At 46.0% G+C, this 20,743-nt stretch overlaps 1 protein-coding gene across 3 annotated transcripts in view; it reads left to right on the top strand.

The window, feature by feature from the left end:
• Window positions 1-1,442: 1,442 nt before the first annotated feature.
• Window positions 1,443-20,743, top strand: part of JCAD (junctional cadherin 5 associated) — a 62,583-nt gene continuing 43,282 nt past the window's right edge. For 2 of the 3 annotated variants that reach the window (XM_014270088.3, XM_074532863.1), the window contains exon 1: window positions 1,443-1,607. The gene's annotated coding sequence lies outside the window, so the exon portion shown is untranslated. Of the gene's footprint in view, window positions 1,608-10,665; window positions 10,745-20,743 lie in introns of all 3 variants that reach the window. The other variant, XM_014270093.3, reaches the window with a different exon arrangement.

The following is a 20,743-nucleotide window of genomic DNA, read 5'->3' as shown; positions in this document are numbered from 1 at the left end:
GGTTACCAATTTGCCCACAAAACCCAAGGCTCAGGGGAGCCAGGCTGAGCCATGCCTCAGGGGAAGCTCAGAGAGATCAGTCTAAGCTCTGAGAATCAGGCTGGCATCTCTGGAGATGCCTCAGCCCCTGGGGAGCCTGCAGGCTGAGCTGGGTGCTCTGAGCCTCCTCTGGCTGTTACAGACACCAGCCCTGCACAGAAACTCCCTCAGCTGTCTCTGGGTGACACAATGAGCTCAGTCCCCAACCAGCACCCACAGGCTGGGCTGCTGAGGGACAGGAGCCAGCCAGGCTGCTTCTGGATGCTCTGCTGCCTCCCTCCTGCACAGCAGGGCCCCCATCCTCCCCATCCTGCAGGCAGGCTGGGAGGTCTGCCCGTGATTTTCAGAAAGGATGATTACATCTGCAAAGCACCCGGGATGAAGAGCGTTATGTAAGTGTAAGATAAGGTTATTTATAGAGCCAGGTTTTATCCAAAATGGAATTAAACTTGTGTTCCTGAAGCCTCTGCTGTCAAAGACAAATTGGAATTTGTCCACTAGCTTTGCATTCAAATTGTTTTTCTCAGTTCATCTCGAAGTTTAAGAATGTGTTTTATTTACAAATTATACATCTCAGAAAGTGAGGAAATCTCCTTTCCATCAGCTCTGAGGTGGCCATGTGAGCCTGGGCAGTGGCCATGGAATCCTCAGCCATAGTCAAGCTTTGTAATCACATCAGCTGTGATACTAAAGTACCATAAACCAGGAAAGGAAGGTAGAGATTGAGCTGGGTTAAACAACAAAGCCAGAAATAATTGTCCTAGGCACAATATTTTGCCTTCATTTAACACTCTCTGTGGCAATCTATGAGCTGCAGGAGGGTTATATCCAGCTTATATCCCTGTTGGAGGTGGCACTAGTTCAGTGGGTTAATGTTTGTGCTCCTGCAGAACTACAGACACTGTGACCTTTTAAGATCATCCATTATTAACTTAGAGAGCTTTCCTTGCTCTTTTGAAATATTAGAATCAAATCCCTCATATCTGTACTTTTTACAAGCCATGAAAATGCAAATTTCTGGGATGCCTGCTGAAATCCATGCTAACAGGTGTTAGGAATATTGTTTTATGAGGTACAACACCTTGCATAGGTTAGTTTGTGGAGTTCATCTGCTGCCCCTCACTTGTCATAGTATCTAGCATGAAATTCCACACATGCCTTTTATTTAGGAAAGAACACAAAAGTATGTTATCTTATTCCCCTGGAATTTTCCACAGTTATTTAGCATGTTAGTTTAAGCATAATTGCTTAGTGGGCACTTGAAATCTATATCTTAGCTGTGCTTATTTACATCAGGCTAAAAGTAGTTCATTTCAGTTGAGGTAAATGTGAAGCATTAGATTGCAAACGTACCTAATCCATCTCTCCTCCCCCATGACTAGAAATCCTGTGGTTAAAATAACACAGCCTCTATTCAGAGCACAAACTTAGAGCTGCGAGCAGGAGCAGGCTCGGGATTTAAACAACTCTCAGCAGATGAGTCTGTTCACGGGTCTCTCTCGGGTTTGTTTTTCATCCTACTTTTGATCCATGAGAGAAAGCCAGGCTCTCTCCTCTGGGCAAGCAAGGTAAAGATTTTCTGCATTCTCTATACGGTAGCATGCGCTTGTAAAGGAGCTTATAAACACGATTGCAGAAGGGCTGTGGCAAAAGCAATTGTAAAAATGTTGCTGTTATAGAGCAAGGAGTGTTTGGCAAATGGCTTCACAATTTTGAAATGTTAGTCTGGTCTCCTGGCTATTTCCACACGACAGCGAAAGGATGAAATGATAAACCTTGCACAGAGAAGCAAGGAGCAGTGATTCTCCATCACACACCGGAGAAGCTGAGCCTGTAGGAAATAGCAAACCTGGGAAATGCTGTCATCCAGCCAGGCTACAGCAGAGCTGGCATTTTGCTAAGGGCCAGGTGTAGTCCCTCCTGGGTTTGTCCAGCTGCTGTAATCCCGTTTGGGAGCTGAGGCTGTGCTGGAGGATGGCACCGAGTGTTTACTGAGGATATGCTAATGCTGCTCCAGCGTGACTCTTACAGGAACGGCGGATCCAAGCGTGCTTTCAGGAATGTTTGGATGCGGCGTGCCAGATAATTAACTGCTTTTCTTTCCTCTTACTGCTTTCCAAGGCACAGGGGATGTAGAAAAGCATCATCTTTCCTTGAATAGTTATTTTATTTGAAATCCAGGAAACAAGCGTGATGTCTGTGCTAACGCCCGTGGAGCTGCACTCGCAGCGCCAGGGTCTGTTAACTCTGCCAGCCCTGTGCTGCCTGCTCACGGGGGATCCCGGGTACCTCATCAGCCCTCCTGCACCTCGATGTTCAAACACAGAGGGTGGCACTGCTGGGGGGAATACGGAAACACCCTAACTCACATTTTTGCTTAATTTAAAATAATGCTTCTCCTCCCTGCCCCAAGGCACGGGACAGTATGGTTGTGTTGTGGGGGCAGGCACTCTCTCCTTCCATCGGGGTAGCACAAAAAAATACTGCTCCAGGTGCTATCTTCCAGTACTGGAGAAATCCCTGTTTTGCACACAGAGATGCTCACTTTCCCCTTCCTCTGCTTTCCACTCCTTTTTTTCTTGGCTGATTTCCCATTGTCCTGTGTGCAGTCACTGGCCACCCCATGTCACTCCCCATGGCAGCGTGCTCCCCACTCCTGCTCAGCCAGAGGAAAGAGGGGGACACGCCAGCTCCTCTCAGCACGGACCTGTCGTGCTGTGGGGAAGCTTCTTGACTGGAAAAAGTGCCCTGGTCCCTTGAGCCAACAGTGCTGCTTTGTCCTGGGGGAGAAATGCAGCGTTATCACTTGGGTGCCCAGCAGCAGGGCTGCAAGGAACACAAACACACCTCTTTTTCTGATTCACTGAGCACACCGCGGCAGAGAGGCAGCTCAGAGAGAGAACATGTGCAAAACAAAGAAATGCGGTCAGGCAGGAACTATAAAATTCCAATATAGAAAGTGGAGCTGATGTCATTTTAACGTCCTAAGCAGTGCCAAGAATTCTAAGCTCTGTATCAAGATTCAGTGCAAAACCCCCACAAACTCACAAGTTGTTCTGTGGAAAAATTAACTTTCATGGAAAATATGCATGGGAACATGCCAGAGGAGTGTGTTGTTTTATTTCTTTTATTAATTTTGAATACATTAGTTCAGAGAGCAATCCCATTTTAGCATCAGCTGCCTCTATCCAAGAAGCAGAAGCTCACACACACAGCTCACAAATATTGGAGGCGAGGGAGCTGTGTTTTCCTCTGTGATCAGTTGCTAGATGGAAAGAGCTGCTCGAGTAGGAAGGGTGTGGGAAGGCTCAGTGGGATGACTGACTTAAAGCTTTTTTCCTGGTGACATATCTGAATCGTGATCAGATGCACCTGAATGGAGCAGCATCATCAGCTATTATAATGCTGAGTGCGTCAGAGGTGGGATTGCTGCAGCTCCTGTGATAAAGGTCATTCATCTCTGTCCTGCTGCAGGACCGCCTGCGCTGCTGCTTGTAACTTTGTCAGACTTGAAAAGTTTAGACTGAGCTCTTCCAACTTGATTGTCTGCCTTGGGATAAGTTCTTTTCTGGAAAATTTCTGCCAAAACTGTCCAGCCAGCTTTGTCCATTCCAAGAATGAGCATAGGGAAAAAGGAATTGTTGTCCAACTGGAAAAAAAAGAAAGGAAGAAACAGGAGGGGGGAATCTGGTGATCCTTTTTTTGGATAGTTCTTATCCCTCTGTGCTCTGGAGTTGAGATCTGAAATTTGGCAGCTTTCTGTTAGGAATGTGATTTTTTTTTTTTAACTTTGTAAATCTCCTCCAATTTGGCTTAGTGATAGCCTTTGAAGGGAGAAAATAGCAACTTCTTAGGGATGTGCTAAGGCTGAGCAGTCAAAATCTGCTGAGATTCCTTCCCACATGAGTGAGCTCAGCCCAGCATCCCAGCAGCTCCCAGTGCTGACCCCGATGCTCCTGTGCAAACAGTCAGTGCCACCAAGCTCCTGCAGATCCTGGTGCTTCCCCACAGCATGACAGGGACCCAGGCCCTCTCTTTGCAATCCAAGAGTCATCCCATCTCGAGGAGCAGAATGAAGATGGGCTCTTTGTGTAGTGCTGCTCAGGGCAGAGTTGATTGTGAGTGGAAAGGCAGGCAGGAAACAACACTGATTCTTTCCTGTCACAGCCTGGTGGCAGACAGGGACCCAGGCAATGCTGGGCCTAGCAAAGACCTGGTACTTGGATGCTAAACCTGGAGGGTTGCATGGGAATGGTTTGAGGAGTACATGGCACAAATGAGGAGTCAGGGGGCCTGGGAGCAGGTCAGGAAGGTGTGGGTCAAGATGTGAGCCATAAGCAGAGCCCAGGCACAGCAGAGCTTGATATGAAACCTCAGCTACCCCATCCTTGGTCCCTTTTTGAGAATATGAGTGGTACCTCAGCATTGGCTCCCGTCCCACTCTCCCTGCAGGGTCTCTCTGCCAGGTCTTGCTGAGGCTCTCCCCAGTCTGCAGCCAGTGGCTGTGGGTGCCCCAGTGTCTGCATGTGCCATATGGCCCTGCTCCTGATGTCCACTGCTGCCATGGGAGCTAGTGGGAGCTCTGCCTCCAGAATGTCCCGTGTGCCTGGTGATGACCACTCCTGCACAGCCCCATGGCTGTTGGTCACCCTCTGGGGACAGCTGGGATGGGTAACCAAGATCCTGACAAAATAGTGCCTGGTGCAGTCAAGCTGTTGCTGACATGCCTGTCTCTGTTTCTATTTTATTCAAATGGCTAAAGAACCACCACCCTTGACAGAAGTACTAGAAGAACCCAGGTACGACAGGGAAATGTGTCATTGTACTTCCAAGTTTTGGGAAATTCAGTCATTTTTGTTGAGGAGAAGTTGGGAAGAAAATAAAGCCTAGGACTGCACTGAACTCTAAGGGAAAAAGCCAAAATTCTATTGAATATTTCCAGTGAAAAAAGTTCATCCAGTACCATGGGATAAAGCTGAGACCTCTGGAAAAATATTGTGTGTTCATCTAATTAACAATTGTACCATAACACATAGCACAAAGGAGGCCTAATTCTGGCATCTCTTGCCTCATGGATTTTTCAGTCATAGCAGTATTCTTACAGCCTATTTTTGTAGGCAATGCATATGCAACATTGGAGACAGATGGCAAAATCTCAGTGCTCATTGTGACGTGATTTCCACATCCAAAGGTAGGAGCTGCAGCCTGCTTGTTTCCACTCCTGCTGCAGTGGCAGGGAAAGGTGGTTTTCCTCACTTCTTTTATGACTATAGACTGTGGAGCAACCTGGACAGCCCCTCCTTCCACAGAGACATGCTGTGAAGTTTTGTCATCTTCATCAGATCCGGTGAGCCCCATGCTCTGTGAGACTGCAGAAACAGAGAACAGAAGGACAGGAGCTGTGAGAACAGTGTGAGGAGACCACAGCTGCCTACAGCCAGCTATGGAGGGGGGAAGGAGTCCTAGGAAGCTGCGAGACATTGTTGGCCAGGGCTGCAGGTAGGGCTTGCTGTGCACTGACAGCCTTGCTTCAGGCAAGGATGTCACAACCAGGAGTTGTAAGCAGGGATTTGCAGGAGAGCTGAAACAGAAAAGGAAAAGGAGAGGTGGATACTTATGGGATTCTGCTCCAAGGGTCAAGGTAAAAAATGGACATTCCTAAAGTTTGATGCTGAGTAAGTATGGAGTTGACAGTTGAAGGAGCAGAGATACTTATTGGGAATGTCCTTGTGGGAGCTGTCACAAAGTAAATAAATCCAGGAGGATGTTGCTCTTACAGCTTTGATGAGATGATTACAAGTAGGGAGCAGCGCCATGAATGAGGCAGTCAAGTCTGTGCATAAGGTTTCTTGCACAGATCTAAAAGAGCTGCTGCCTCCTCATCTGGCACCCCAGCTGGTCCAGCCAGCTCCTCACATTGCTCACAGCCCACAGCAAGTCAGGTCACCTCGTGAGTGCTAACTCAAAACCTTCACTGCTTGATGAATTGTTTAACCTACTTGAGGCTCAGACTCTACTCAGAGAATCCCATGCTCTTCCTGCAGTTTTGGCCTGAATTAAACCAGTATGTGTAACATGACTGGTTCAACAATCACAACACTGTGCCTTGGGACTTTGCCTCTGCTGGAAACTAAAGTACATGCAATTAATTCTGTGGTTCCTCAATGAACAAAATGGGTCTTTTGTGTAATATTATTACTCATTTGTTTCCAATTAGTTATGAATCATGAATTGTTTTGTCTCAGAAATAAATGCTATTTCTTTTCCCAAATTATCAGGTTTTTACCTACCTTACATACCCTGATGTTTCCACAGATTCTGTGAGCCAAGCCCACTGTCCTGATCCATGCCAGAATCTTGGGTTTCTGAATGTAATTGTAGAGTAAGATTGAGGTCTTCAGATCCTGTGGCTTGAGAGAATTAAAATGACCCAAGACCTGGGTTGCTACTTTGCATTTCAAATATAAATATAAATATAAATATAAATATAAATATAAATATAAATATAAATATAAATATAAATATATCTTCATTTTATTCTGCTGTGCAGTGATGTGTGTTAGGGTGAAACATCCAAAAATCTGCTTACAAATGGATGTACAGATTTTGTCTCCTATCAAGGCACAGCCCTTTCTGAGTATCTTGTAGTGACCATCTTGGTAATCCAAACAGTGTTCTCCTGTGTAAATCAAGTCCTGCTCAATACAGGGAATCTGCCAGGTCTTCAAATGTATCCATGAAATGTGTCACTTGGGCTGTGTGACCTTTACAGAATCCTCCAGTTTCAGGGACACTTTGGAAAAGTGACTAATTATGTGTTCTAGTGCCTTGCAGCTCAGATACAGAAGGGGATTGAATACACAGTCATCAGGAAAGAAATACTCATTTCTGGTAAGGCAAAAAGGCCTTACCTTTTTCAAAAGCTCAGGTTGAGGAAGATGAGCATTTCATCCTTTTGCACCCGTGAATTTGGGAAACCCCTACTCAGACACAAATTCACATTGACTGGATAGCATTGCCAGGGTTTGCACCCCTGCTACACATTGGCACAAGGCAGAAATCCCCTTATCAATAACTTCCCTCAGAGAAACAGAATCAAACAAAATGATGTTTGATCCACCTCCAACACCTTTGCTCATAATGGATTGTTTTGGCCTCTTGTATATTTGTAATCAAATGTTGCTGCTTTTCACATACAGTTCACTGTGTTTAAACTGAGAGGGATCTTGCTTAAATATTTATTTAAACAATAACATCCCTTGAGTTCTTTGTAAATTGCTGTACAAAATTAACCCCAAACACTATTTTAAAAATTTAATTAAACTGGTTTTCTGCCTGAGCAGTGCTGTGGGCCAGTGCCTCCTTCTACCAGGGCTGAAGATCCTGCAGCTCTGAAAGCCAGCTCCTGCTCCACAGGACTCATGCACCCAGCCCTCAAATTTTTCCAGCTGCTCCCAGAGTTGCAGAGCAGAGTTTCAGAAGTCATATTGGTTTTGCCCCAGGAACCCGAAAATCCTGTCACTTCCAGGAACAGGATCCTTTCCTGAATGCAGGAAAACTGCTCTGAGAGTGTCTCTTCCTACTGGTACCTACAGACCATGGCTGAGGATGGAAACACAGCAATGCCAACCCTATGCAGCTCACAACTGCTGGGCAGCAGTGTGGAGGCTGAGGCCGCTGATATTTTTCAATAGTATTTAAATTATAACTTCATAACCTGCAGGTCTGGGAATTTCTGAGCAAAAGACCCTAAAATTACATAAGCCACACAACATACTCTCTGTTATTTGGACGGAGTCTGCAATTCTAAGGACTCACTATCCCAAATAAAAATATTTTTATTATACATAAAAGAGAGGATTCAAACTCTTCTTTAGCAGGCCATTTTCTTGTACTTAACTTTTGTTAAAGGTGGACTTACACAGGTAGGTAGCATTAAGGTTATCTGTTAAAAATTTTGCACCAGATTAGCAATGATGAAGTAGAGAAGAGCTACAGCCTTTCTTCTGCATTTCTAATTCCACATTTTTCCAGCATCTTGATGAATCAGTTATTGGCTAAATCAGTTATAGTCAACATGGATTTGGATGGAAATTGAGTTACTCACCAGCTAAAGTAAGTGCAAAGAAGATAATTCATTATGCTGCTCCTTAGCTATAATTGAAGCTCATCTCCTCATTTGAGGCTCTGTGTGGGTTTAATCATAGAGCTGAACTGGGGGAAAAATACCAAAGCTTCTCTGAATCATTTTTATTCTTGCTCCAGTTCTTTATCATTAATTACATCAAGACAGATCTCCAAGGAGACAAAGAATGGTGCCATCAGCCTGCTGGCACTTAGGTCCCCCAAAACCTTCACTTCTTTTGCTAAGTGCAATGTGTCTTTGCATGGTCCCTCGGGGGAGGAAGAGGCAGGCAGCATTTTGCTTGAGATCCTTCTTGTTCTGAGTGCAGATTTCCACAGACCAAATAAAAAGGTACAGCCTTTTTAGTGCTAACACTAGAGGTGAAGCTGGGAGATCAATCAGCCTTTTCTCAGCTGAAGAGGATTGCAGAAACAGTTTTGAACATCAGGAGGGTATTGAACATTACTTTCCTCCCATGGTGAATGCAATACGTGGAACGTGTGTCTCAGACATCCTTTCCTTTTTCCATCTGAATGGAAAAGATCTCCTGGTACTTTTCTCTCCATTAGGCAAGGCCATGGTCAGCAGCATGGATGAAGTACCAGAGTTCAGTAATTTCAGATCAATACTTCCTTACTTGTCTCTGTTCAGAGGAAGCACATTTTTCTCTCCATAGAGCCTTTTTCCAGCTCTCAACCACCCAGACATCTTGTGTCAGTTTTAGGGTTAATTTCCTCCTTTTAGTTTCCTGCCATTATTTCCTCACAGAACCTGGAGTCAACCTTTGACAGTAAATGTGTCTGAAATAGGATTTCCAGAATAAAGGGGTTTTTAAGGTTTTTTGCCTGGACCAGTCAATATGAACAGCTACTTGGTAGCTAGAGAAGGGGTTTTTTCCTCTCCTTCCAAACTTTTGCCCTTCAGCTCTTGCATAGCCACTGGGCCTGGCACTTCCACTTCAGGGGATCTGAGAATCATGTCTTTGTCCACAATCAGATCAGAAAGTGAAATTACAGAAAATTTTAGGGAACTGCCTGGTGCTGAAACTGTTGTTTCAGACATGTCCAGGTTGCTTAACTCCAGAGAAATGAAACATTTTGATGGTTCAGAAAGGAAACAACTTGTTTCTAGTTTGAACTGAATGAAAGCCTCTGAGCTCCTCTCAGTTTGATGTTGGTCCATGCCCTCTCTCTTGTTCTGTGGCGTCTCATGAGGGCTGTTGCTTGCCAATAGCTGTGTCTGACCAGCTGAGCTGCACACACACCTAACTCACAGCAATCACACTCCTGTGTCTCTCCACTGGAGATAGGAATACCCCTTCCACCAATTTTCTCAAGATCACACACACCTGTAATGGAAGGTATTCACCCAGACAAGGGACTTTGGAAACAAGGACTGCAGCAGGAATCTCATCTTGCTCCTGGGAACCTGATGTAAGACCCTGTAAAATGCAAGACTGAGGAAACCAACCATGTAGCATGACCTGAAGCTGTGCCAAAAGAAGCAAGCCCACTTATTTCACTGTGCTCTTGCAAGGACTGGAGCTGTCTCCTGGACATGGTAATACTCACTTCCCAGCTTTCACTCCACTAGATGTGGAGAAGCAGCTTGCAGTGTGATGCTCCACATCTGTTCTGGCTGTCCTACCCACAAAACCACCTGTTTCCTGCAGGGTTGGGGACAACCTGGGCAAGGGGCAAAAGCAGAACCAGGAACTGTGACCACTGTACCAGGCACCTCTACAAAGGTCTCAGATGTTTGCATGGCCAACGTGTGCCTTGGTTTAATTCAGCCCTGTTTGTATGGCTTTGTGAGCACTGCAGCAGCAAGAGTCCCAGTGTTTGACTACTGTTATTTATTAGGTAGAATACTGCCCAGTCCTGAGCCTGAACTCTCCAAACCGAAGCCCAGTATATACAGTCCATCTTGCTTCTCTCCAAACATCATCCAGCATCAATCACAGCACTGTAAATTGTTTACACAAAACTGCAGACATCATAACTTATTAAATAACTCTCTTGTCGGTCAGATAAGTAAATATTTCGAAAGACTGTGAACATCGTGGCAGGCTGGAACTGCCCAGACCAGCTCCAAATGGATCCAAGCTAACAGGGGACCATATTTGCCTTGCCTTTGATGTCCCTGCTCCAAACTGGGCTGAGAAGGGATATGAAAACAAGCCTCCCTAAGGGAAGCTTATGCAGTTTTAAAGATGCTCAATCTTCTGTAGAGATAAAAAGAAGAAGAATGTGGAATGAGTTTGCAAAGAAACTGTCTTCCTGAAGTAGTAAATTTGAACTTGTGGGAGTCAGACCCTCCCCTCCTTCTCCATGTCCTCCTCTTTAAACACAAACAAATCGAATGGATGCCAAAACGTCTCTGCTGCAGAAGGGGTTGAGGGCTCATTCCTTGGGCCATAGCTGGAGATTGCTGGGGGATTTCTCTCGCTGTTGGTGGAGTGGATGGTGGCAGCACCTTCACACAAGCACCTCTCCTTGCAGGCAGCCCTCCCAGGAGCTCTGGCTGCCAGAAGGGGAATGGTGCTGGCTCTGACTCCCACAGTTCCACTGCCTGCCCATGGTAAGTCTCTGTGCTTTTGCAAACAGACCGTGGCTGTCTGCTGCTATCGGAAACACTCAGAAACATGTTGTTCTGTGAGATACTTGTTTCCAATCATTTCCAACAATTATTTGGGATATTTTTCCTTTCAAGTTCACTGAGTTGTACCAGTTCACCTCCTTTTCAAAGGGATTGTGTTATATGCAGGAATGTGGAGTTGAAAGGACCAGAATTTTTGCAACAGGAATTTGTTTTGGAAGCAATCGAGTTGGAAGGAGAGGAAACGGGCAGCCCACCAAGGGCTTCGGCAGGATTATCCCACCCTTTCAGCAAGCTACAGCCAGGGCAACTCATGAGCTGGGGCTGAGCCTGCTTCTGGTGGGGGTAGGGACAGACAAACTGCTCTCACCAGCAGTTTAATACAGCACAGGATCCAGTCATGTCTCTTGAAAGCTCATCTGAAAATTCCCCTCAGGCACAGACCTCAGTGATGTGAATCAGGGAATCATAGAATATCCTGAGTTGGAAGGGACCCCAAAGATCACTGAGCCCAACTGTGGCAGCCACCAAGAGGTAGGAAAGCTGGGTGAAGCTGGCCCTGGGCTGCTGCTGGTGGGTCACTGGTGCTGAGGAGGGCACTGGTCTGCACAGCCCCTGCCAAAGGCCAGGCACACAGTCCATTGTCAGATGAAAACCCATGGACTTGAGTCTAACCTGGTGCTGACTCAGTGACTCAGCTGTGAGTTTGGCATTTACTTGTTTGGTGCCTGACTGGCACCTCCTGGCCTGCTTTTTCTCTAGCAAGATTTTAATTCTGAGTCTTTTGAGATACTTCAACACCTCCCGTTGTTGGTGCATCTGGGTAGTTTTCTTAAAATATATGTTTCCTCACACTGTGTGTATCACTTATTTAATGTCAGAGGCATGTGTGAGGCTGTCCATGTTTGCAAAAACTCAGGGGTTTCATCCCAGGGCTGAATCAAATGCTGCCAACACAGCACAATACAGACATAAATAAAACATAGCTTGTAGAGACCAACTGTCAGTGGTTCTCAACTCCTCAAATATCCATTTCTGTTTGTGCACAGCCATACTTACTGGCACTCCTGCCTCAATATATTCAGTATAAACTGATGATTGATTAAGAAAACAGGTTAAGAAAAAGAAAAAACCCAAAAGAGTAATTTCTTACACAAGTGGGTGCATGTGGAGGGGAGATGGAAAAGGGTGCAGAGGTAACACCAACATGGTGGGATACAGGGACAGTGTGAAAAGGTGTCCTTGCAGTCAATATGTTCATGTCCCACAGGTGCAGAGAGGTTTCACACCTTGGAGTAAATGTTTCCCAATTCCTAAACACACATGATAGGAAAAACCAGCATGCAGAAGGAAACACATTCTGGTAACTTGCCAGAAGGAAAGGTGTTATTTTTCAAAAGAGAGCTGGAGACACTCCAGCTCTGGATTCATATCCAGCTCTAGCCTCCAGCCACAAATACGAACCTGCACTAATGCAGACACTGCCAAAGAGCCACCACTCTTGTGGGCTGTGTGTCACACACAGCTGTGTGGCATTGTGACATGGCTGTCACTCAGTGGGGTGTCCCAGTGTGCTGGATGAACCTGTGGGCACTACAGGAGGAATACCCTCCCACACCTGGAGCCCCAGGGAGGGCTCACTCACACTCTGCAGGACCCCACAGTTCCCAGAGCCCATCTCAGCTCTGTCCCTTTCCCTCTCATGGGGCTATGGGTGACCCATCTGTTCCACCAAACTCTGCCAGCCCTGGGTACGTGCCCTGCTCTCTGCTGAGGAGGGGATGTGTTGGCCGTCTCTGCTCAAAGCTTTGCTGTGAGATAAGGTACTGTGCAACTGGCTCTGTGGTGATGTTCCTATTGACCAGCACGTACAGGAAGCTTGCAGTGGGTAAATTTGCCCTTAAGTAAGTGCATTTCTTTTCCTATCTTCATTGTAACATGCCACTGTTTTTTCAACCATTAGTGATTATTCTCCCTCTCTCTTAACATTGTCTGTGATTTCTGTGTCAGGAGGGGGAGTATTGTCAGATCACATTCTCATGATGGGAGAGGCAGAAAATCCGTTCTGTATATCATGTGACCTTGGCTTGCAACTCCACAAAGGATTTCTTCGAGCCCTGCTTATTATCTCGTTTTATACTTTAAAGAAAAGCGAAAATGCTGGTGACAAATGGCCTCGTTTATCACATTTAATTGCCTGACTATTCTTTTAAGCCTCTGAAACACACTTTGGGCCAAAGCACTGGGAAGAGAACATGCCATTTACCCTGGTCTGCTGCCAGGTCACATTAAAAAATGTTCAGGAGGTGTTTTCTAGATCAGTACACGGAGTGGGAGTAAGGGTGTGCACTCTCACCACAGCATGCTTCCCTCCTGGTTTCTCGAAACCATGACAGTGTCAGCCCTTTCACAAGCAAGCAGCAGAAATGAGCAGAAATGAGAATTCCTAGTGAAACTGTTGTGGGAAGGGTGAAGCCACTAAAAGGTTGTATGTGAAAGGTGTCAAGACTTCCCTGCTGACTAAGAGAGTGCCTAGAAGGGGACTGTGGGGTCTCCCTTCATCCCAGAACTAACAACAGAACTAACCAACATTTCAGTGACAGCTTAGGCAATGTGAAAATCAGTGCCGTGCTTGTTGCAGCTATGGCAGGAGCTGTGCTGATTGTAGGCTGTGGAATGACAATTGGAGATAGGGATTGAAAACCCCAGAGATGCAGTTTGGGGGGATGAGTGCACAGCTTTCCCCAGCGTCCCTGAGACAGGCTGGCACTGACTGTGTGAGCCCATGGGTTGTGATGGGTCATGGGCTGCCCCTAATATGTACCCATAATGTCATATTGCTGCAAACAAAACCCCAAACACCACTGTAAACTACACAGATAGAAACACAGCCTGTAAGAAATCTCTCTTCCCTCAGTTTAGCTCCCCTTGCTAGTGTGAGACTTCACCCAAAGATTTTTCTTATGGAAGGAGATGGTATTCCCCAAAAAGGGTGTATATGGGGATGTGCAGGAAGGTAGGCAAAAGAAACTGGGCTTGATTGAAGAACAGAAATCTAAAGAGAGAAAAAAAATGTTTTCAATCACATAAAGGGCTGATCAACAAGAAAATTAATAACCTGGTCTCTGTCCCTGCTGCAGATACCAGCCACATGCTAAAATTTCAGTCAGGGTGTGTACTGGGTCTGGCTGGGAGGGAGTTAAGAAAGACTTAATACAGATTTAAGGAATGTTTTTAATAGCAAGTGTAGTAAAACACTTAAATACTTTGTCTCAGGAGACTGTGGAGGTTCTGTTATTAAAGGTTTTTCAGAACAGGTTGTTATACAGACATCTGTAAGGATTCACCTAGGCATGGGATGGAATGATGGACTGGAGCCAGCCTGAGTCCCTGGGGATCCCTTGCATGAAATTTTGTTCACATTAATGTGAACACAAGACCCTTCTTATAGAGTACCAAAGACACCATCCTGTTTTTTCACAAATCCCTCCAAAAAGGTTTCAGTCTCTACTGAGCCTGTCTCCAGTTTGGAGATGGGAATGTTTTGACTCCTTTCCCCAACCCACTCTGACACAAAGGGGCCAATGAACCCCAGAGTCACAGAAACCTTCTCTCCCCTCCTGTCCTCTGCCAGCCTGGGACCCCTGAGATGGAAAGGGCAGGGGAAGGACCCTTGTTCCAAGAGATGCTGGAGTTTTGTGCCCTGGGAGAGCCATTCCCACATTGCTGCTCCTTCCCGGCGGCACACACAGGATACCCCAAATCCCAGTGCCACCCCACAGCTGCTCACCCCGAGGATGCCAAGGGCCTTCCCAGCCCCCAACCACCCCCACTGACCACAGGGGGACCCTGCATTGCATCCTGAGTGAAAGATTGACACAAATCCCACAGTGCTGATTAGCCACCCCTCTAATCCTGTGATGTCAGCGGGGTTTTGCCTGGCAGGATTTGGCCCACGGCCAAAGAGCTCTGGGTTTCATAGGCCTGGCTCTGGCAGGTTATCTATCTCCTGGTGGCAGGAGGAGGCTGTAGGTGTGAGGCTGCAGGAGGAGCCTGAGCTGGTGTTTTAGATACCCAGCAAGATTTATGCCAAGTTGTGTTCCTCTTTGTGGAAAAGGTGTTTCATGAAGAATGCAAAAAAAATCCTAAGCTGCAGTTCCTCTTTAACTACACAGCATATACATATATGTATATGGACATGGGTTTGATTATATCTATGTGTATAAATACATATATATAGTAATTGTACTGTTTTCATGGTTTTTACAAGCATGATTTCAGGGCATGAGACAAGGTACATGTGTGGTGAGGGGAGGAAAGGAAGAGATGGAATGAGAGGAAACTGCTATTGTACACAGCAGCTCTTTTCTAACCCCCATTTTTTACACTGATGGAATGCACCCAGGGACTGTTTCTACTATTTAAGGAAAAAGGTTCCTATACAAAATCCTGTGGTTTTGAAGTGATCCTTTTATAGGCATAAAAAGATTTTTCCATATCCTTCTGTTTGATTTCTTTTCTTTTACTCAGACCTGGCTACTCAAATAGATATTTGCAGAGTATCATGCACTGGAATCATACACTTCATTCCTGTTCCTGGTACTGGAGATCAAATATCCCACCAATTTACTACATAAAGCCATGGGGATGCAAACTGAAGTCAGTTTAGCTGTAGGCAGTGCAAGAGAGAGTTGAATTTCGTCCGGCACCCATCCCAAGGGATCTTGTGCTGGCAGTGACCCATCACAGAATTGAATGTGCTGTATGTTCCACAGCAGGTTTGCCTCTCCCAGGCTTCTAACTCGTGGTGAATATTAATGGTGTTCGTAATCTCATGATTTGGAACAAAAATAACTATATGTTAACCTTGAGTTAATAACACAGGGGTTTAGGCAGCATGTCCTACACAGCAGTTGGATGCAATGCTCAGCCTGGACCTGGAGCAGGGACCTGAACACTCATTTCACATGTCCCAGAAGTGGGAAATGTGGCATTCTTATCTGTTTACCACATTCCCAAAATATGGTGGGCACATCCAGGACAGTGATGTGTGATGGGGCTGTGGTGTGGGGTGCTGGGCTGTGTTTGTGGGCTCTCCTGGGCAAGGCTCGTGCAGGCAGCACACGCCACGTGCAGGGTCTCAGCTGGGACACACAGCCCAAGGGCAGATGCTGAGCTGCTTGGCCCAGGTGAAATCCTGGCATGTGAAGCAGCAAAGCAAACCCTAGAGATTTACAAGCAGGTCCTGAGACACCTGAGGGTTCCGTGTCTCTCAGGGGAATTGAGCACAAGTGCCAACCAAGCTGGGGATCCAAAAGCAGTACCACACAGCTCTGTGCTTTGTGAGGACCAACACAATCTTTAATTTGGTACTCAAGCCTATACAGTCATATACTGTGCTGGAGGTAGTTTTTCTGCACAAAACTACAAGCCAAGGGATTTACAGAGCTCCAGTAGCTGCTCACTGCCAGATATCTGTTATCTCATCACATACATATGCTCCACAATGGTGCTGGAGCTAATGCTCTCCTGCACTGCCACAGAGACGTGCCTGGTACCACCAGTTTGTGCTGACATAAATAACAACCTGTCCAAGCATCTCCCCTGCAAGTGCTGGGGGAAGGGGCAAGGACATGTGTTCCAGATGGAAATACAGCCAGGGGTTGTGCCCTTGGTGGCTTTGAGTTATGTAACTTTATCTCAATGCAACATGAGAGGAAGCAATTCCTCCGCATCGTATTTGGCTGCCTGCTCACTTACTTTTTATGAATATAGGAGGACTGGTTGTAGGGATGATGACAAAACTACAGCAAAGCAGCTGAGACCCCAGTATATAATAAAAATTAACCTGCTATGTGGCTCCTCCTTGACAGATGAGGTATGCTCACTCATCCCTGCCTTAAAGTTATGTAAATCTCTGACTTCAGAGGAATAAATTTTGGTTTACTCCCACACTGAATGAGTGGGAAATGCTAAAGCTGAATTTTGGATCAGTGGTACAGGTCTCAACTCTACAGGCTTTGAGGGCTTTCAATTTAAAAACATCTTTTTGCTCTATATGAGGTCACCACAGAAAATTACGTGATCCACATATGCTTCCAGCTCATCTAGAAGGAACTAGTAAGGCCAGGCTGAAGATATATAGACAGAATGGGGATGAAAAACTAAGTGATGTCTGCCCACAGAGGGACAAACTTGTGGCACCCTCCCAAATTGTGTGTGGTCTATTGTACATTGCTCTAGTCAATGGGAACATTGCACTCATACATGCAAACCTAATTTGAAAAAACAGTATTTAAACAAACAATGAATGTATTGTAACCTCATAATTCATACCCACTGAACCTCAGCTCTGTACTTCAATACATAGTAGCCTTCTCAAATCCTGCAATTTGATTTTAAAAAAAGGAATGCTGTGGGTGTTGAGTTAGTGTAGAAGTACACAAGACCATTGATGACTCTGTTTTCATCTCCTCAGAGCATAAGGCAAGTAGGTGATTTATTTTTATTGGCACTGCTGGCAGATAAGCTTCCCCTATTACGGAGCTGTCATAGGCTGGGTGGGCTCTGGCTGTCAGTCAGAGCACACCCAGCAGAAAACCCAATTCAGAAATGACATCCTCCTCAAGGATATGCTGTGGAGGGAGGCTGTGATCTCTGCTTCTCCCATGGCACTTGGAGATAGCCAGTAGTGTTCCAAGCCAACAAAGGACTTGGACTGTTGTTGATGTTTGTAAATGTCATGGCACATCACGGGACATCGCAACTGTGCTACAACTGAATGAAAAATGTTCCAATTCAAATAACAGCTCAACCCTGAGACTGAAAAATAGAAATCCTTTACAAAGATGCCAAGATCTGGTGCCACCAACCCCTTTTGCAGAGTGAGGCCATGAAGAGCAAGCTGGAGCATTTTCACTTGGCTGTTGCTCTCCCGGCTTCTACAAAAAGCTGTGATCACCTGGATTCTGGAATTAAGAAGACAAACTTCTGATGGATATTCCCACTCTTGACAAGTTGTAGCTAATTTATCCAGATCCTACCCTTTCCTTGAAGGAGACCTTGATTATCATGTAAATGACATTTTTACCCCGTTCATCTGAGATCTCAGGAGAGAAAGAAATTTTTTTAAATTAAAGATTGCTAGCGAGTTCTAACAAGTCAAAAGACCATGACTAAAAATGGATGATGAGGGCTGAATATCAGATTATATTAACAGCCCTGCAGAATTTCTCCATAGCTTTAAATTTCTGTGCTGTGGATTTGTGTGTCTCCACAGAAATACACACACTTCTTGGACAATGCAGCCTACTCTGTACTCACTTCTACTGTGGAAACAAGGCAGCTTTCCTGCAGCTTCAAGGCCTACAACAAAGATATCCCAAACAATGGCAAATCACAGCTCCATATGCACATGCACATTCTTTGAGCAGGTCTGAAAGCATCTGCAGTTGGAGAGCAGAGTTACTCAGACTTTTGGGACTGAAAAATTTTCTTCCCAGAACTAAAATTTTGTCACTGTTTTTCTTTAAGTCCTTTGTTGCACAAAAAGTTTGCTTTTGAACAAGTATTTTGCAGTATATTTTAAAAAGACAGCTGTGATTTAGGTCTACAGTTTTTGAAAAACAAAATACCTTAAGAAATTTGAATGTCATTTGTCCATCTTTAGTACCAGGTGCATAACAATTCAAAAAAATATCAAAGGGTATTCTTTATATTTTAGGGGTCTTTTTACCTTGTTTGTCCATCTCTCTTGTAGCCCCAAAGGCTGGGCCCCTCCTGCCTTTCCTTCCTTACTGAACCAGATCACCAGAGTGGCCCCAGGACCTCAACACCACCATCAGTGGTGCACTCTGCATTTTGGAGAGGGATGAACATCCCCTGTGCCCCCCGTGCAGGGAGGAGCTGCACCCTGGGCCACCCATGGGACCAGATGGGACATCCCAGGTCAGACCCTCAGCCATGTGCTCTATCCAGGGCTGCTCCTGTGCTCCTTCTCCTCCCTGTCTCTCATCCAGAGCTTTGCAACGGTCTGAGTTTCCTCCAGCTGGCAGCTGGGCATGCTGCTTTCCTTGATGAAATCTGTTTGGAAACAGTGAAGATCTGAGGGCTTCCTCAGCCGGAAAATCAGATTTGGCTTACCTGAATGTCAGGTCAGCTGAGCCCGAGTTAATAAACAGCTGGGGATGAAGAAGGACAAAAGTGATGGAGAGGCTCCTGGGAGCCTGTCAGAGTGGTCTCCTGCAGGGTCTGGCCCTTGGGGCTGCCTCAGCTGCTGTCTTGAGCCCCCCTGCCCAGCACTCGCCTGGCCAGGGGCAGCTGGTGCTGCTCAGAGCCAGCTCCTCGCGTGTCCCAAACCCATGGGGACTTCATGGCCTTGGAACACCTCTGCTACAGCAGAGCCACACACTGCCTGGTGCAGATGGACTGACAGCACAACACCACAAGCCTCCTCTTGGTGGGAAATGCAGCTAAATAATCCAACTTGTTACCTGTCCCTGTCAGTCAGCAGGCCAGGCCCCACTGCTGCTGGGATCCCAGACTCTGGGGACAGGAAAATGGACTGTCCCAGGCTCACCATGCCTGCATCCCCAACCACATAGCCAAGGCCCTCTAAAAATGTCCATAGAGGTGGAACAAAGTGGATTATGTGAGAATTATTTCTATACAGGAGCTCTGAACATGCTGAGCTGCTTGAGGAGAGCATTCCTGCTCTGTGTGCCCACCTCCCCTGTGAACCCCACACATCCCCTTTCCCTGGGCATGTCCTGCCCAGTATGGAACCTGAGCACCCCCATACTGAGCTCAGAGCTCCTTTCCAGGGTGGAAGAAACAGGCAGAATCCTCCCCTGTGCCGTGGGTTGGTTCTAGGCCTGCTGGCACAGGCAGGGCTGTGCCCACACTGTCAGGAAGCTGTGCAGGGAGATATCTTGCTTTGGAAGAGGGGACCAAGATAAAAAATGCAGAAAACTGCTGAAAATGTGACTCCTGGTTACCATGGCTGTAATCCTCCTCACAACACCTCTATGCTGCAGCTGAAAGAAAAGTGGTTCAAGGCAGCCACAGGCTCTGCCATGGGGGTTTCATGGTCTTCAGACAAAATTTGGTGTTGCAAGGGGCATCTCCAGGCATACACTGGTTATGACAGTGCCCCTTCCCACAGATGTTTTGGGGCCCTGGCATGCCTGGATTTGAATCCCTTCTCCTTCCAGTGCATGGGTGCCCCTAGAGCAGAGACCACCCCACTGCATCCTCCATCCCTCCTTTTGGTCCTCTCATCACAAAATGGACACAGTGGGAAGGCACTGCTGGAGGTCCTCTGGGGATTCAGATCACCAGCCCTTACCCTGTTTGCTCATCTCCTTCTAGTCAAAAATGAGATTATTCCCTTCAGCTGCCAGAGGCTGAAAATAAAAATGAGTCAGATCTGATTTTGTATCACTGCAGTCAGACTTTCTGTGCTGTGCAGGGGAAACAAAGAAAGGTGAAATCCCTGTAGGGATGGATTTGCAAAATTCTGCGGGAAATTGGTATTACAGATAATTGTTTCCTGCTGAAGGGATATAACAGAACTTTGCAGAAAAGCTGCCCTTTTCAGCAATATCCACTGCAGCGTACCCAGGCACAAAAGTCTGTCTCTAGCATGAATATGCTCCACTGCACATTTTCCTCCTGCACCTGAAATTGAGTACTGGTTAATTCCACTGGGATCTCCTTTAAAAGCGACATCATAGTGTAAATGATAAACCTGTTAAATTACAAATGAGGTGAAATGGTGGGTGCTTTGGCCTCTGGAGCATCAAGACTTTGATTCTTAATGGTAACTGTTGAGACTTACCAGTTGAAAATGTGAAGAGAAAATTATTGACCATGAGAACAGAATCTCCACTCCTAGGCAGGTTCATGCTGCCAGAAGGCACTTTTTTCCTGTTTGACTGAGCATAAAAAAAGACAATTATGAGCAGTTTCTTCTTTGTATCT

Source organism: Zonotrichia albicollis, chromosome 1 (genome assembly GCF_047830755.1).
Source record: "Zonotrichia albicollis isolate bZonAlb1 chromosome 1, bZonAlb1.hap1, whole genome shotgun sequence".
Taxonomy (NCBI): Eukaryota; Metazoa; Chordata; class Aves; order Passeriformes; family Passerellidae; genus Zonotrichia; species Zonotrichia albicollis.
The sequence above is the reverse complement of the archived record's forward strand: the minus strand, read 5'-3'. Positions and strand labels throughout refer to the sequence as shown.